The sequence below is a fragment of the Hemitrygon akajei genome, chromosome 3 (genome assembly GCF_048418815.1).
Source record: "Hemitrygon akajei chromosome 3, sHemAka1.3, whole genome shotgun sequence".
NCBI classification, from domain to species: Eukaryota; Metazoa; Chordata; class Chondrichthyes; order Myliobatiformes; family Dasyatidae; genus Hemitrygon; species Hemitrygon akajei.
In genome coordinates this window covers 83,150,848-83,163,864 of record NC_133126.1, presented here as the reverse complement: position 1 = coordinate 83,163,864, position 13,017 = coordinate 83,150,848, and the positions used below count along the sequence as shown (strand labels likewise).

General features: G+C 38.0%; 1 protein-coding gene across 6 annotated transcripts in view; it reads right to left on the bottom strand.

The window, feature by feature from the left end:
* The window catches only part of pcnx1 (pecanex 1), a 243,376-nt gene that overhangs the window by 107,517 nt on the left and 122,842 nt on the right, over window positions 1-13,017 (bottom strand). The window lies entirely within an intron of this gene.

Genomic DNA, 13,017 nt, shown 5'->3' with positions numbered 1-13,017 from the left:
TAAATAGGAGGCATTCAAAAGTGAAATATTGAGAGTACAGAGTCTGCACGATCCTATTAGAATAAAAAGCAAGGCTAACAAGTTTAGGAAACCTTGGTTTTTGAAAGATTTTTAGGCCCTGATCAAGAAGAAGGAGGTGCACATCAAGTACAGGGGGCAAGGAACAAACGAGGTACTTGAGGACTATAAGAAATGAAAAAAAAACACTTAAGAAGGAAATCAGGAAGGCTAAAATAAGGCATGAGTTGCTCCAGCAGTCAAGTGAAGGAAAATCTCAAGGACTTCTACAGATATACTACAAGCAAAAGGATAGCAAGGGACAAAATTGATTCATGTTAAAATCTACGTGGTCATTTATGCATTGAGCCAAAAGAATTGTGAGAAAACTTAAATGGATTTTTTGGATCTGTACTTACTCTGAAGGCAGACACAATGGACTAAGAGAAACAGTAGTGAGGTCATGGACTGTATTCAGATTACAGAAGAGGTGGTGCTTGCTTTTTAAAGGCATATTAGGGTGGATAACTTCTCAGAGCCTGACAAGGTGTCTCCCCCACCCCCACCAGACTTTGTGGAGGCTGGCAAAGAAATAGAAAGGGCCCTGGTAGAGTTAAATAAAATATCCTTAGTCATGGGTGAGGTATCAAAGGATTGGAGGATAGCTAATGTTCTTCCATTGTTCAAGAAAGGCTCCAAGGATAAGCCTGGAAATTATAGGGTGGTGAACCTGACATCAGTTGTGGGTCAATTACTGGGAGGTATTCTATGGGACAGTATTTGGGTAGCAGGGTCTGATTAGGGATAGTCAACATGGCTTTGTGCATGGTAGGCTGTATCTAACTAATCTTAGAGTTTTTTAAGATTACCAGAAGATTTGACAAAAGAAAGGCAGTGCTTGTTGTCTACATGGACTTTAGCAAGGCCTTTGACAAAGTCTTGCATTGAAGGCTTGTCCAGATGGTTCACTCGCTTAGCATTCAGGATGAAGCAGTAAATTGGATTCAACACTGGTTTAGCAGAAGCGAGAAAATGGTAATAGAATGTTACCTCTCTGACTGGAGGGCAGATACTAATAGTGCACCACAGGGATCAATGCGGGGTCTATTGATGTTTGCCATCTACACATTAAAGATTTGGATAATAATGTGATAAGCTACATCAGCAAATTTGCGGATGATACCAAGATTGGGAGCATATCTGACAGCAAGGAAGGCGATCATTGGATGGAAAAATGGCAAATAGAATTTAATACAGACAAGTGTGAGGTGTTCCACTTTGTGAGGTATAACCAAAGTCAAACTACATTTATTAAAGTACGTATACAGAATACAATTCTGAGAACAAAAGAATTATATTGCTTATGATTGAAAGCATTATCAGTTTATATGGAAATTTAGCCCATCAAGAGGATTCTAACAACTCTGTTGCAGATATTTGACAGCTAATTGCACACTGTAAATTGCAACCAAATTAACCTGCAGTTTATGAAAATAAATGCATTTATATTTTAATATCATCCCAAAGATATGTAACATTAAAAATGGATCAGACAATTGAATATCAGAGTTCAACTTGAATTTTACACAAAGTTTAAAAAAACTTATTTGTTGAATACCTTCATGGATATATATTAATTGTCCTTTCTTCAAATCTATCCTTTTATGTTAACTGTCATCTATTTTTAAAAAATCTCTACCTAGAAACACAGCTTTAAGGCAAAACGTGAACAGCAGACAATAACTTTGAAGCATTCTTATCAAAAGGTTTGGGGAGAGGCCAGAAATAGCACACATTTATGTGAAGCTGTGAAACAGTGTGCTAGGAGGAACATGAATATGTCTGTACTGTCCCTCCTGCTCTGAAGCTTATTGGAGTTTCATAAGCAGGCACCAAGTGGAAGCCAGCTGTTTCCTTTTAGGAAATAATAAATCACAGAGAGCATCATTTTAGGGTCACCCATATACAAAACTTCTATTTGCTGTCTTAGAGCAGCTAATTTGATCACAAGCACTTTCTGCAGAAAACAGAAATCAGTAGAGAAATCAGATGTCATAGGTCGAGTAACATCTGATGCTTCGATAGATGTCATTGGACACCGTGGCTCAGATGCACTTTTGCCCATGTATTAGCAAAGTAAGCTTAAATGTGCTCAAAATTAAATTTGACTTCTCAGAGGTATAAACAATACTGTAACAATGGGTCACTTGTATTAGAACCAATTTTCAATGTAGCTTTAATGGAATAATGGAAAAATCCACCAGAGTGTACTAGATGTTAAACCATTAACTCTTTTGTCACAGTGAAGTTCATTTCAAATGTGTTTTATCAAAGCCCTTAGAACAAAGGGATACTCTCCATTCATTCACTTCTACATGTGTACCCATTCTTCTAATTTAACATTCTTTTACCATCTATTGTATATCCTATTCAATATCAGGGGACATCAGTTAAAGAGACATAAAATCCCTTTGTAAATAAAATAACAATTTAATTAGTTTTAAATAGATTTGATGTATACTTTACATACAGCTCACATTGCAACAGGCTGGGTTTCTCTGATCTGATGATTTGTCATGTTAAGGAGAATGCCTAATGGCTCCAAACATTGCTAATTTTAACAAACAGAAAAATTAAAGTAACTTATTGACAAAACAAATTTCCTGCCACGTTTAAAAACCAACACGATGAGAGCATCAAGGAGCTACAGACAGCAGATACCCAATACAGCAGCAATGTTGAAACTCAGGAAAGGGGTAACATGCATTTCCTTCATTATCTGGTGTGTAAACGTTACACTTTTTTGTATCAATAAACAGATTAAGACATAAAACAACAGGCAAAGTTGAAGGTTTATTCTGGTTGTAATGCCCTTGTAACAAAGAAAGCTTAAGAAGGACATCACAGTAGTGTAGCTATTAGCACAACATTATTACAGCTCTGTGTGTTCTGGAGTTTGGAGTTAAATTGTGTTGCCATCTGTAAGAAGTTTGTACTTACTCCCTGTGAATCGTGTGGGTTTCCTCCCGGTGCTCCAGTTTCTTCGCATAGTACAAAGCCATACCAATTAGTAGGTTAATTGGTCATTCTATAACCATATAACAATTACAGCACGGAAACAGGCCTTCTCGGCCCTTCTAGTCCATGTCGAACGCTTACTCTCACCTAGTCCCAGCTACCTGCACTCAGCCCATAACCCTCCATTCCTTTCCTGTCCATATACCTATCCAATTTTTTTAAAATGACAAAATCGAACCTGCCTCTGCCACTTCTTCGGGAAGCTCGTTCCACACAGCTACCACTCTCTGAGCAAAAAGTTCCCCCTAAACTTTTGTCCCTTAACTCTCAACTCATGTCCTCTTGTTTCAATCTCCTCTACTCTCAATGGAAAAAGCCTATCCACGTCAACTCTATCTATCCCCCTCATAATTTTAAATACCTCTATCAAGTCCCCCCTCAACCTACTACGCTATAAAGAATAAAGACCTAACTTGTTCAACCTTTTTTATTTGTAACTTAGGTGCTGAAACCCAGGTAACATTCTAGTAAATCTCCTCTGTACTGTCTCTATTATGTCGACATCTTTCCTATTGTCCTTTGGTTAGGCTAGTGTTAAATAGTGGGTTGCTGGGTGGTGCAGCTTGTTGGGCCAGAAGGGCCTGTTCTGCACTGCATCTCTAAATGATTAAATCAACATGAGTGAGTAAGTAACCAAATAAAGTGGTAGTTGACCAAAGGTTTCCAAGGCATTTGCTGCATCTACATCATAGAAAACGTTTCAATAAAGCAAAAGTGGAAATAGTTGTAGCTTGATCACTTCTGGTTGTTGAGATGATTCAATAGATGTCTAGGACATTTTTCCAAAGTATTTAGTGGCATGTATTAATGAAAAATACCTGACTTTACATTTTTAAACACAAATCAGAAATGATAGCATTTCTTGGCATCTTACTAGTAAACCTCGTAACTACAAGAGTGCACAGAAGTCACATAGAAAGGTTTTAGCACACAAAAAAAATGATGCAGCGGAGGGTTCTCAGTTAGAAATCTTGTCCATTAAGAGTTTGCAGGAAGTAATTCAAGCAATTAAGATCAGCGTTGTTGAACATGTAAACTCTTCACTTCAAAAGTTCATTCCCACCAAACTACATTATCTACTATTGCTAGAAATAAAACTTAAGAACAGGCAAGAAATGCATTCCCAAATAAACACAGAAATAAACTTAACATGCATTTGGCCAGTTATGGACAAGAACTAGAAATTTTGCAATGTGACATCTAGTGTGGTATAAGGAAGGTTGTTGAGGCTCTTCAATCATTCTTTCATATGCTACATGTTAACTCTTCCCTCCTACAATACTGAGTGAACTTAGATAAGTGCCAGTCAAAAATCCTGGTAAATGCTGAGATTACATCATTGTGTGCCAGTTCACTTGAGCCACAGGATATATCAAAGTGCTACTCTGATGACACTGGTGTCAAACCAAGTGTTAGAATATTCTCTCTTCTCCCATCCAGCAGAAGATACAAAATCTTGAATGTACATACCACCAGGCTCAAGAACAACTTCTATCCGCTATTATCAGATACTTGTATGTTAAGATGTACTCTTGACCTCACAATCTGCCTCATTATGAACTTGCACTTTATTGTCTACCTGTACAACACCTTCTCTGTAGTCTTTACACTTTACTTATTGTTGATTTAACTTGTTCTACCTCAATGCACTGTGCAATGATTTCATCTGTATAAACTGTATGCAGAAAAGCTTTTCACTCTATTTTGGAACATGTGATAATAATAAACCAACACCAATAGTCTTGAGGAATGAGCAAGGTGATGGCTTGTTTAAGCCAGTGAGGCTAGTTGGCTTCAGGATAAAAGTAGCAAACTCTCCGAGATTGAGAACTGCTTTGTTGAGAGCACGTTTAGAGTACACCACGCAGCTTTATTTAGTTTCTGTATCTAAAGGAGGGCAAATGTATCCAAGTCAGCGCAGCATAGGACCATTCCATTAATTCTTTGAATGACAAGACTGTCCCATGAGGAGATACTGTGAGAATGATTGCAAGGTGAGCTAATGTCACTCAAAACTCCTTATAATACTGCTCCTGGCATGCCTTATTTGTAATTGCAGCAATATTTTGGACCCAGGATAGATCTTCAGAGATGTTGCCACCTAGGAACTTGAAACTGCTCAGCCTTCCCACTGCTGATCCCTCAACAAGGTGTATGTTCCCTCAACTTCCCATTCCTGAAGTCCATAGTCAATTCCTTGGTCTTACTGATGTTGAGTGCAAGGTTGTTGTTGCGATACCACTCAACCAGCTGATCTATATCATTCCTGTACAGCTCTTCGTCACCATCTGAAATTCTCCTCATGATAGTTGTGTCATCAGCATATATGTAGATGGCATTTGAGCTGTGCCTAGCCACACAGTTGTGGTTGTAAGTGTTGACTGTCAGTGAGGAGATGTTATTTCTGATCCGTACTGACTGTGGTCCTCCAGTGGGAAAGTCAAGGATCCAGTTGGAGAGGGACGTACAGAGGCTTTCTTTATTTGTACTGACAGTATGATGGTGTTGAATGCTGAGCTGTAATCAACAGAGCGTGATATAGGTATTGCTATTGTCCAGGTGATCCAAGGTTGAGTGGAGAGCCAGTGACATTGCATCCACTGTAGACCTATTGTGGCAATAGGCAGATTGCAGTGGGTCCAGGTCCTTGCTTAAGCAGGAGTTGATTCTGGCCATGATCGACCTCTCAAAGCAATTCATCACAGCAGATGTGAGTGTAACTGGGCAAGTTGTTGATGCATTTCCTGCTGTTTTTCTTGGGCACTGATATGATTGTTGCCCTTAGTGTTTAATGTGTTGTGTTGAAACTCCTTGAAAGGGATTATCAACTACTCTCTTCCCAGTATATGGATGTTAACCAGAGGGTCTGGGTTACTCTTGTCATATTTGAGCCCTGGTTTTGACACTACCTTATCTTTCATTTGACAGCATATAGCCCAGCCAAATAAAGGCTCTCCAAAATCTTTTCAATTCTTGATAATGCTGCTGTGTAACCTGACTATTTGGAGACTATCAAACATTAAGGTGATGTACATGCCACCAAACATAACCTCATTGTTGCAACAGATTGATCAAGGGGCTGCTGTAACATTGAAAGCACATTATCTAAGCAGGATGTTAGCTCCTGCTATCCAGGCTACAAAAAATAAGGAGAATGGGAAAACTTCCAAGGAAGATTAGAAAAGGTGCAATATTTATGTGATCATCAAAAAGACTGTGGCTCCGAGCAGAGGGCAAATTGACAATCAGTTCAGAATATAGCGTGCCCTCAGTTCATATGTGACTTTAGGGCAGTGGTTCCCAATGTGGGGCGTAATTTGATTTCTAAGGGGTGCAATTCGAGAATGAGTTATTAACAGTGAATTTTTTCTAGTAAGTCTGTGTGAGTATGAGTGTGTGTGCGAGTTAATACATATGTGTATATACAGTATGCATACATAAAAATACTTGTGTGTATGTACATGTGTAACTGCATATGTACTGTATATATAGTGTATCACCATCATTACAACCATCAAATGGCTTTCATAATTAAATTAATGAATTGACTGATGTAGGAAGGAACGAATGAACAAGTCCAAACGCGTAAGAAACTCGTACGAGGTCGCGCCAATGCTGCTTTTTGCAGTAGCTTTCGGTTCTTGGTGGTGTGAAGGTGTGTACATTGCGTCATCTCTTTTAAACGGTGTATCTGTCTTTGTATGCTGTAGAAACGAATCGGCATTGTTTTATTTATTATTATTATTATTTTAATATCACTTAATGTTCTTTTTTTTACAATTTCTTAGTAATTTCTTCCTCAGAACTTAACAGTCCTTTGGTTCTTTTATTTTTCTCTTTCATGAATGCCATGTTCTTTGGAAGCTTGTTTAAACCAAGTTAATGGTCTTTTAGGCTTCCTCCAGGTGAATAGGAGTTCACTTTTTGAATAATAAGAATTATATATCACCACAGGGGGCATCAGGATTTTAGAGGTGATTAGGTGGGGTATGGCCAAAAAAAGGTTGGGAACCACTGCTTTAGGGGTTTTGAGAAAATGTGGCCTATAAAATCGTCAGGCTGGCTTATCAACTCAAGCTTGAGAAGGAAGATAAAGGTCAAGATGTTACAGGAAACTCAGTGTCCCCAGGTGCTGACACTCTATCAGATGATTGACCCAAATGGAAAAATATTCCTATTAAAAGACTTGGCTATACCACTCGGGCATTTCAAAACCGGATTGGAATGCTTTAGCAGATAGAGCTTAATACCACCAGGTTCAGAGGTCAGCTAGTTCATTCTAGATGGTGTGCATTGGTACACTGGACAATTAAAGGCTGCTGCGCAGTCCTCCCTGGATAACTGCACACTTAAGGTTCAATGACCACCAGCATCTTTAACTTCAGTGGCACTAGCAAAAGCATTCCCTGTCTTATACTTATATGATTAAGTAGCCAGCATCAGACTACCACAATGCCTCCATACAAATAGACCAACACTTGGAATTAATGGTACATGAGATGTTAAATTACTTGATAGTTAATGTATGCATTTTTATTTTTACTTCAGTCTATTAGATCACGCTTTGTTGAAGAATATAGTGTATCCATAGGTAGGTAACCTATAACCACCAAATTGATTATAAAATCAAACAGTAAATGTGCATATTGCTCCAGTGAAATCCATTGTACATTATTAGAATGCCTTCCAGAATGAGATATTTATATACTATATATGTTTTATACAAGTTGGAGCATTTGTAAGGACACTTGCAACATTTACTGGCCAGACAGTTAATATTAGTGGAGGATATGCTTGTTTAGAAACAATAAACAAGTTAAAAAACAAAATAGACCCTTGAAGAAACTGAGTTGACTAAAGAGAGCTACAATTGATTTGTAAAAGACAAGATTTTTAGCTGAATTATTATTTTTTTTGTTGGTAAAGTTAAAAACAAATTGAGGAAAAAAGAACTGAATGCTGTTGATATGGATTTAGCCATTGACAAAAGATAACACAAAAATTAAGATCTATAGAACTAATGTCAGTTTGAGGCGGGGTAAAAAAATCAATTTGATAAGTAATAGCTAGCAAAGTCAGAGTAAATGATTGTTCTACAGAAGTGGAATATGCTCTCCAAACATCAGTGCTGGATAGGAACTTATTTCAATATTGTATGTAACAATACAATTGTTGGATACTGGAATACAATGCAAAATCCCACAAATAGTTCATTATACCAAAATTGACTAGCAGTGAAAACAATATCAAAATTTCACAAAAAACAATACAAACTACATTCAATCATTTCAATAAATACATAAATTTGATCTACAGGATTTGCAATTTTTTTAAAATGACATGGCCTACGCCAAGTGCTAGGAAATTGAATGAAATCCACTTGGGTTACAGAATAATTAATACATCATCAAAATTAGCTGAAAATAAAATCCTATTTTTAAATCCTGTATGTTCATTTTAAGAAGGGAAAATTAATAGTGTGGCCTGATGGAGAAGTAATTTGTTAATTCAAGATTAAATTTAAATTGCCAGTTATTAAAGATGTATTTTTATTATGAAGATTAAACTACGGATTTTGAGTATCTTCTGTCCACAATTAGGATGGTTGCCAAATAGACTCCCACACATTGATAAGGAGGAAAGTAAGAGGTGAAAATAACATAAGGTTGCTACAAAGAAACACGAGGAAATCTGCAGATGCTGGAAATTCGAACAACACACACAAAATGCTGCCTGGCCTGCTGTGTTCCACCAGCATTTTGTGTGTGTTGTACAAAGAAACACAGTAGGATTGGCTAAAAAAGGAAAGATCTGGCAAATACAGCAACGTAGGAAAATATGAAACTGCCCATTTTGACAGGAGAATAGGAAAGTATATTATCTAAATATGGAGAGACTGCAGAACTCTGAGATTAGAAAGATGATGGTAGCCCCATGCATAATTTGCAAAGCTAGTATACAGGTACTGCAGATGACTGGAAGGCTACCAGCATGCTAATGCTTATTGTAAAGATAATTGAATACATAAGAGAGGAGATGATGCTTTAGTTACATAGAAATTGGTGGGTTTATCTTTTTCCTAAAATAATGATAATGTATTGAAAACAGTTCAGAAAAATACCTGGAATGGATAGGTTGACATAAGAAAAGATTGAACAATCTAGGCTTGCATCTACTCAAGATTAAAAGATTGAAATAAGATTGATCTAAATATGTAAGATCCTGAGAGATCTTTCCAGCATGGATGTTGCATGTTTTAATATGTGAGAGAATCTGTAACTAGGGGTCACTATTTAAAAAGCAACAGTCACACACATGAATAACCATATAACATATAACAATCACAGCACGGAAACAGGCCATTCCGGCCCTCCTAGTCCGTGCCGAACTCTTAATCTCACCTAGTCCCACCTACCCGCACTCAGCCCATAACCCTCCACTCCTTTCCTGTCCATATACCTATCCAATTTTACCTTAAATGACACAACTGAACTGGCCTCTACTACTTCTACAGGAAGCTCATTCCACACAGCTATCACTCTCTGAGTAAAGAAATACCCCCTCGTGTTTCCCTTAAACTTTTGCCCCCAACTCTCAAATCATGTCCTCTCGTTTGAATCTCCCCTACTCTTAATGGAAACAGCCTATTCACGCCAACTCTATCTATCCCTCTCAACATTTTAAATACCTCGATCAAATCCCCCCTCAACCTTCTACGCTCCAATGAATAGGGACCTAACTTGTTCAACCTTTCTCTGTAACTTAAGTGCTGAAACCCAGGTAACATCCTAGTAAATCGTCTCTGCACTCTCTCTAATTTATTGATATCTTTCCTATAATTCGGTGACCAGAACTGTACACAATATTCCAAATTTGGCCTTACCAATGCCTTGTACAATTTTAACATTACATCCCAACTTCTGTACTCAATGCTCTGATTTATAAAGGCCAGCGTTCCAAAAGCCTTCTTCACCACCCTATCTACATGAGACTCCACCTTCAGGGAACTATGCACTGAAGGTGCATAATGAATGAACTAAAAACATTCTCCCCAAGGGTAACAAATCTTTAGAACCCACTTCCTCAAAGGCATTGGAAACAAACTCTAAATATTTTTTAAAGGGAGAGGATTGTTGAGAATTGAAATCAACAAGGGGGGTGAAAGATTACCATAGGTAGAGGGGAATACAGACCTGAGATTATAATCAGATCAGCAGTCTTATTAAATGGCAGAAATGGCTCAAGGGACCTAGTAGCTGATCTGTACATCAGGATGTTCTTCATTAACTACAGCTCAGCATTCAATACTGTCACCCCTTCCAAACTAATCACTAAGCTCCAAGATCTACACCTTGATACCTCCCTGTGCAATTGGATATTTGATATTCTCTTCAGACTGGCAATCATAGCTCCTCAACAATCACCATCAGCACAGGTCTACCACACAGATGTGTGCTTAGAGCCCTGCTCTACTCACTTCAAAGTTCTGACTGTGTGGCTAAGTATAGCTCCATTGTGACTCCTCGAGGCCCAAACAAAGATGTAATTGTTCATCCTTTGAGTCTTTTGTGCGATCATAAGACATTGTTGGATATTGAGAACATCAAGGGCTGCGGGTCTGTCCTACTGGTGAGTTGTTCGATGGTGGTGGACTTACTGTGTACTGTGTTGCCAGTGGCTCAACTACCTGAAGATAAAGGCATCAGAGGCAGTGGATTGTCTAACTAATGATGCAAGTGATTGTCTTGGATGTTTTTCTTGTGATTTCAAGACTCAAATGGACAAATTCTGTAAGTAACATAAAATTCTGCAAATCCGGTTCACTGGTTCATTGGCAAGAATGACAGTGAGGGAGCTGCATGGCTTCAACTGTTGCACAGACCAGGCCCTCATGCCATTGGTCACCTGTTGCAGCCGCCCAGGGAAGGAGACGGCGGAACTGATGTGGGAGAAAGCTGGAATCCGTGCTTCCCATCGGTGCTGCCCTCCAGTATTCACTCCATGAAAGACAAGTTGGATTGTGTTTATCTGCAGCTGTACAAGTGCATTATGAGAATGTTTGCACCATCAATCCAAAAGCCATCATACTCAGGAACTTGAGCTATATATACTGTATAATTTTTTTGTGATTGTTTTTCTGCTATTGTAACTGAATGTGCTATATGTGCTGTGTATGATTGTTAATACTGTGTTTTGCATCTTGGCCTTAGAGGAAACCAACCAAGAATACTGGAGGGCCTTAGAGGAAAGCTGTTTCAATAGGCTGTATTCACATGTATGGTTAAATGACAATTAAATTTGCAGTTGAACTTGATATTTAAGCTTGCTGATGGCACCGCTATTGTTAGCTGAATCAAAGTTGGTGACAAATTGCCATATATTATAGGAGGGAGATTGAAAATGGTTGAATGGTGCCAGAACAACAACCTCTTACTCAACATCAACAAAATCAAAGAGTTGATAATTGACTACAGGAGGAAGAAACCGGGGATCCATGAGCCAGTCCTCAATAGAAAATCGAGGTGGAGACACTCAGTAACTTTATATTCCTTGGTGTTGCCATTTCAGAAGATCTGTCCTGGAAGTAACAAGTGTGTGCAATTACAAAGAAGGCACAGCAGCACCTCTATTTTCTTAGATATTTACACAGATTCGGCATGTCATCTAAAACTTTGTCCATCTTTTATAATGCACAATGGAAAGTATCCTGACTGCTTTTATCCAGCCTGGTATTGAAAAATCAATGCCCAAGAACAGAAAAGAGTACAAAAGAGACTGAATACAGTGAAGCCCATCACAGGCAAAGCCATCCCGACCATTGAGCACATCTCCAAGGAGTGCTGCCACGAGATAGCAGCATCCATCCTCAAGGAAGCACTTCATCCAGGCCATGCTCTCTTCTTGCTGCTGCCAGCAGGAAGGAGGTCCTAGAGCACTAGCTTCAGGTATAGTTATTACCCTTCAACTACCAGGCTCTTGAACTTCACTTACGCCAACTCTGAACTGATTCCACAATCTGGGGATTCACTTTCAAGTACTCTACAACTCCCGTTCTCAATATTATTTCTTTATTTTTATTTGTACAGTTCGTCTTCTTTTACACATTGTTTGTTTGTCAGTCTGTGTGTGCAGTTTCCCATGATTCTATTGTATTTCTTTGTTTTACTATGAATGTCTGCAAGAAAATTAATCTCGAGATAGTATATGGTGACATATATGTTCTTTGATAATAAATTTACTTTGAACTTTGACTTGTGGCCCTTACTCATCGGTTCATACTTTTAATACTGCTATGCCGTATAGTGTCATTTTCAAAATTCAGGTAGCCTTACTAACATCTTGTAAGAATAGCATTCAACAGGTAATTAATTATCACTGCCTCAGTTATGAATAAACGAATATACTATATACCACTAAAATGTTGCAGAGATGTTTAGTGAGAAAAACATCCTTGTGTACTTTAAAAATATATATAAAAGATTTGTAGTCTTCATTCTCATTCAAGTCAAAACCAGAAATCATTAAATAAATTGACAATCCATAATAATTTGCACAGTTTTAGCCCTCAAAGTTCAAACAGTCAGTAACTGTAGTTCTAAATTTTTATTCCTAAAATACTGGGATTAAGAGAAGACCAAATGCAAAGAAGAACTTAAGCAAAGCAATGAATAAAAATTACAAATTATACAGAAGTACAGTTTAAATGAACAACAATAATTTAAGTTATACCTCCAGTCATTCAAAACATTTCGACAGTCTTTTGCTGTGTCACTACTTCAATTATTAAATGGGCCAGAATGCCACTCTGCTCACTTTGGAAAATGTAGTAAGTTTCTGAATAGGTTTGCAATGGATAGGTCAACTCACTAAATCACAATTTTTACAATTTATGTTACCAAACTTGCTGAGGATGGTGAGCTGGTGATGCTAATTAGAGGCCAC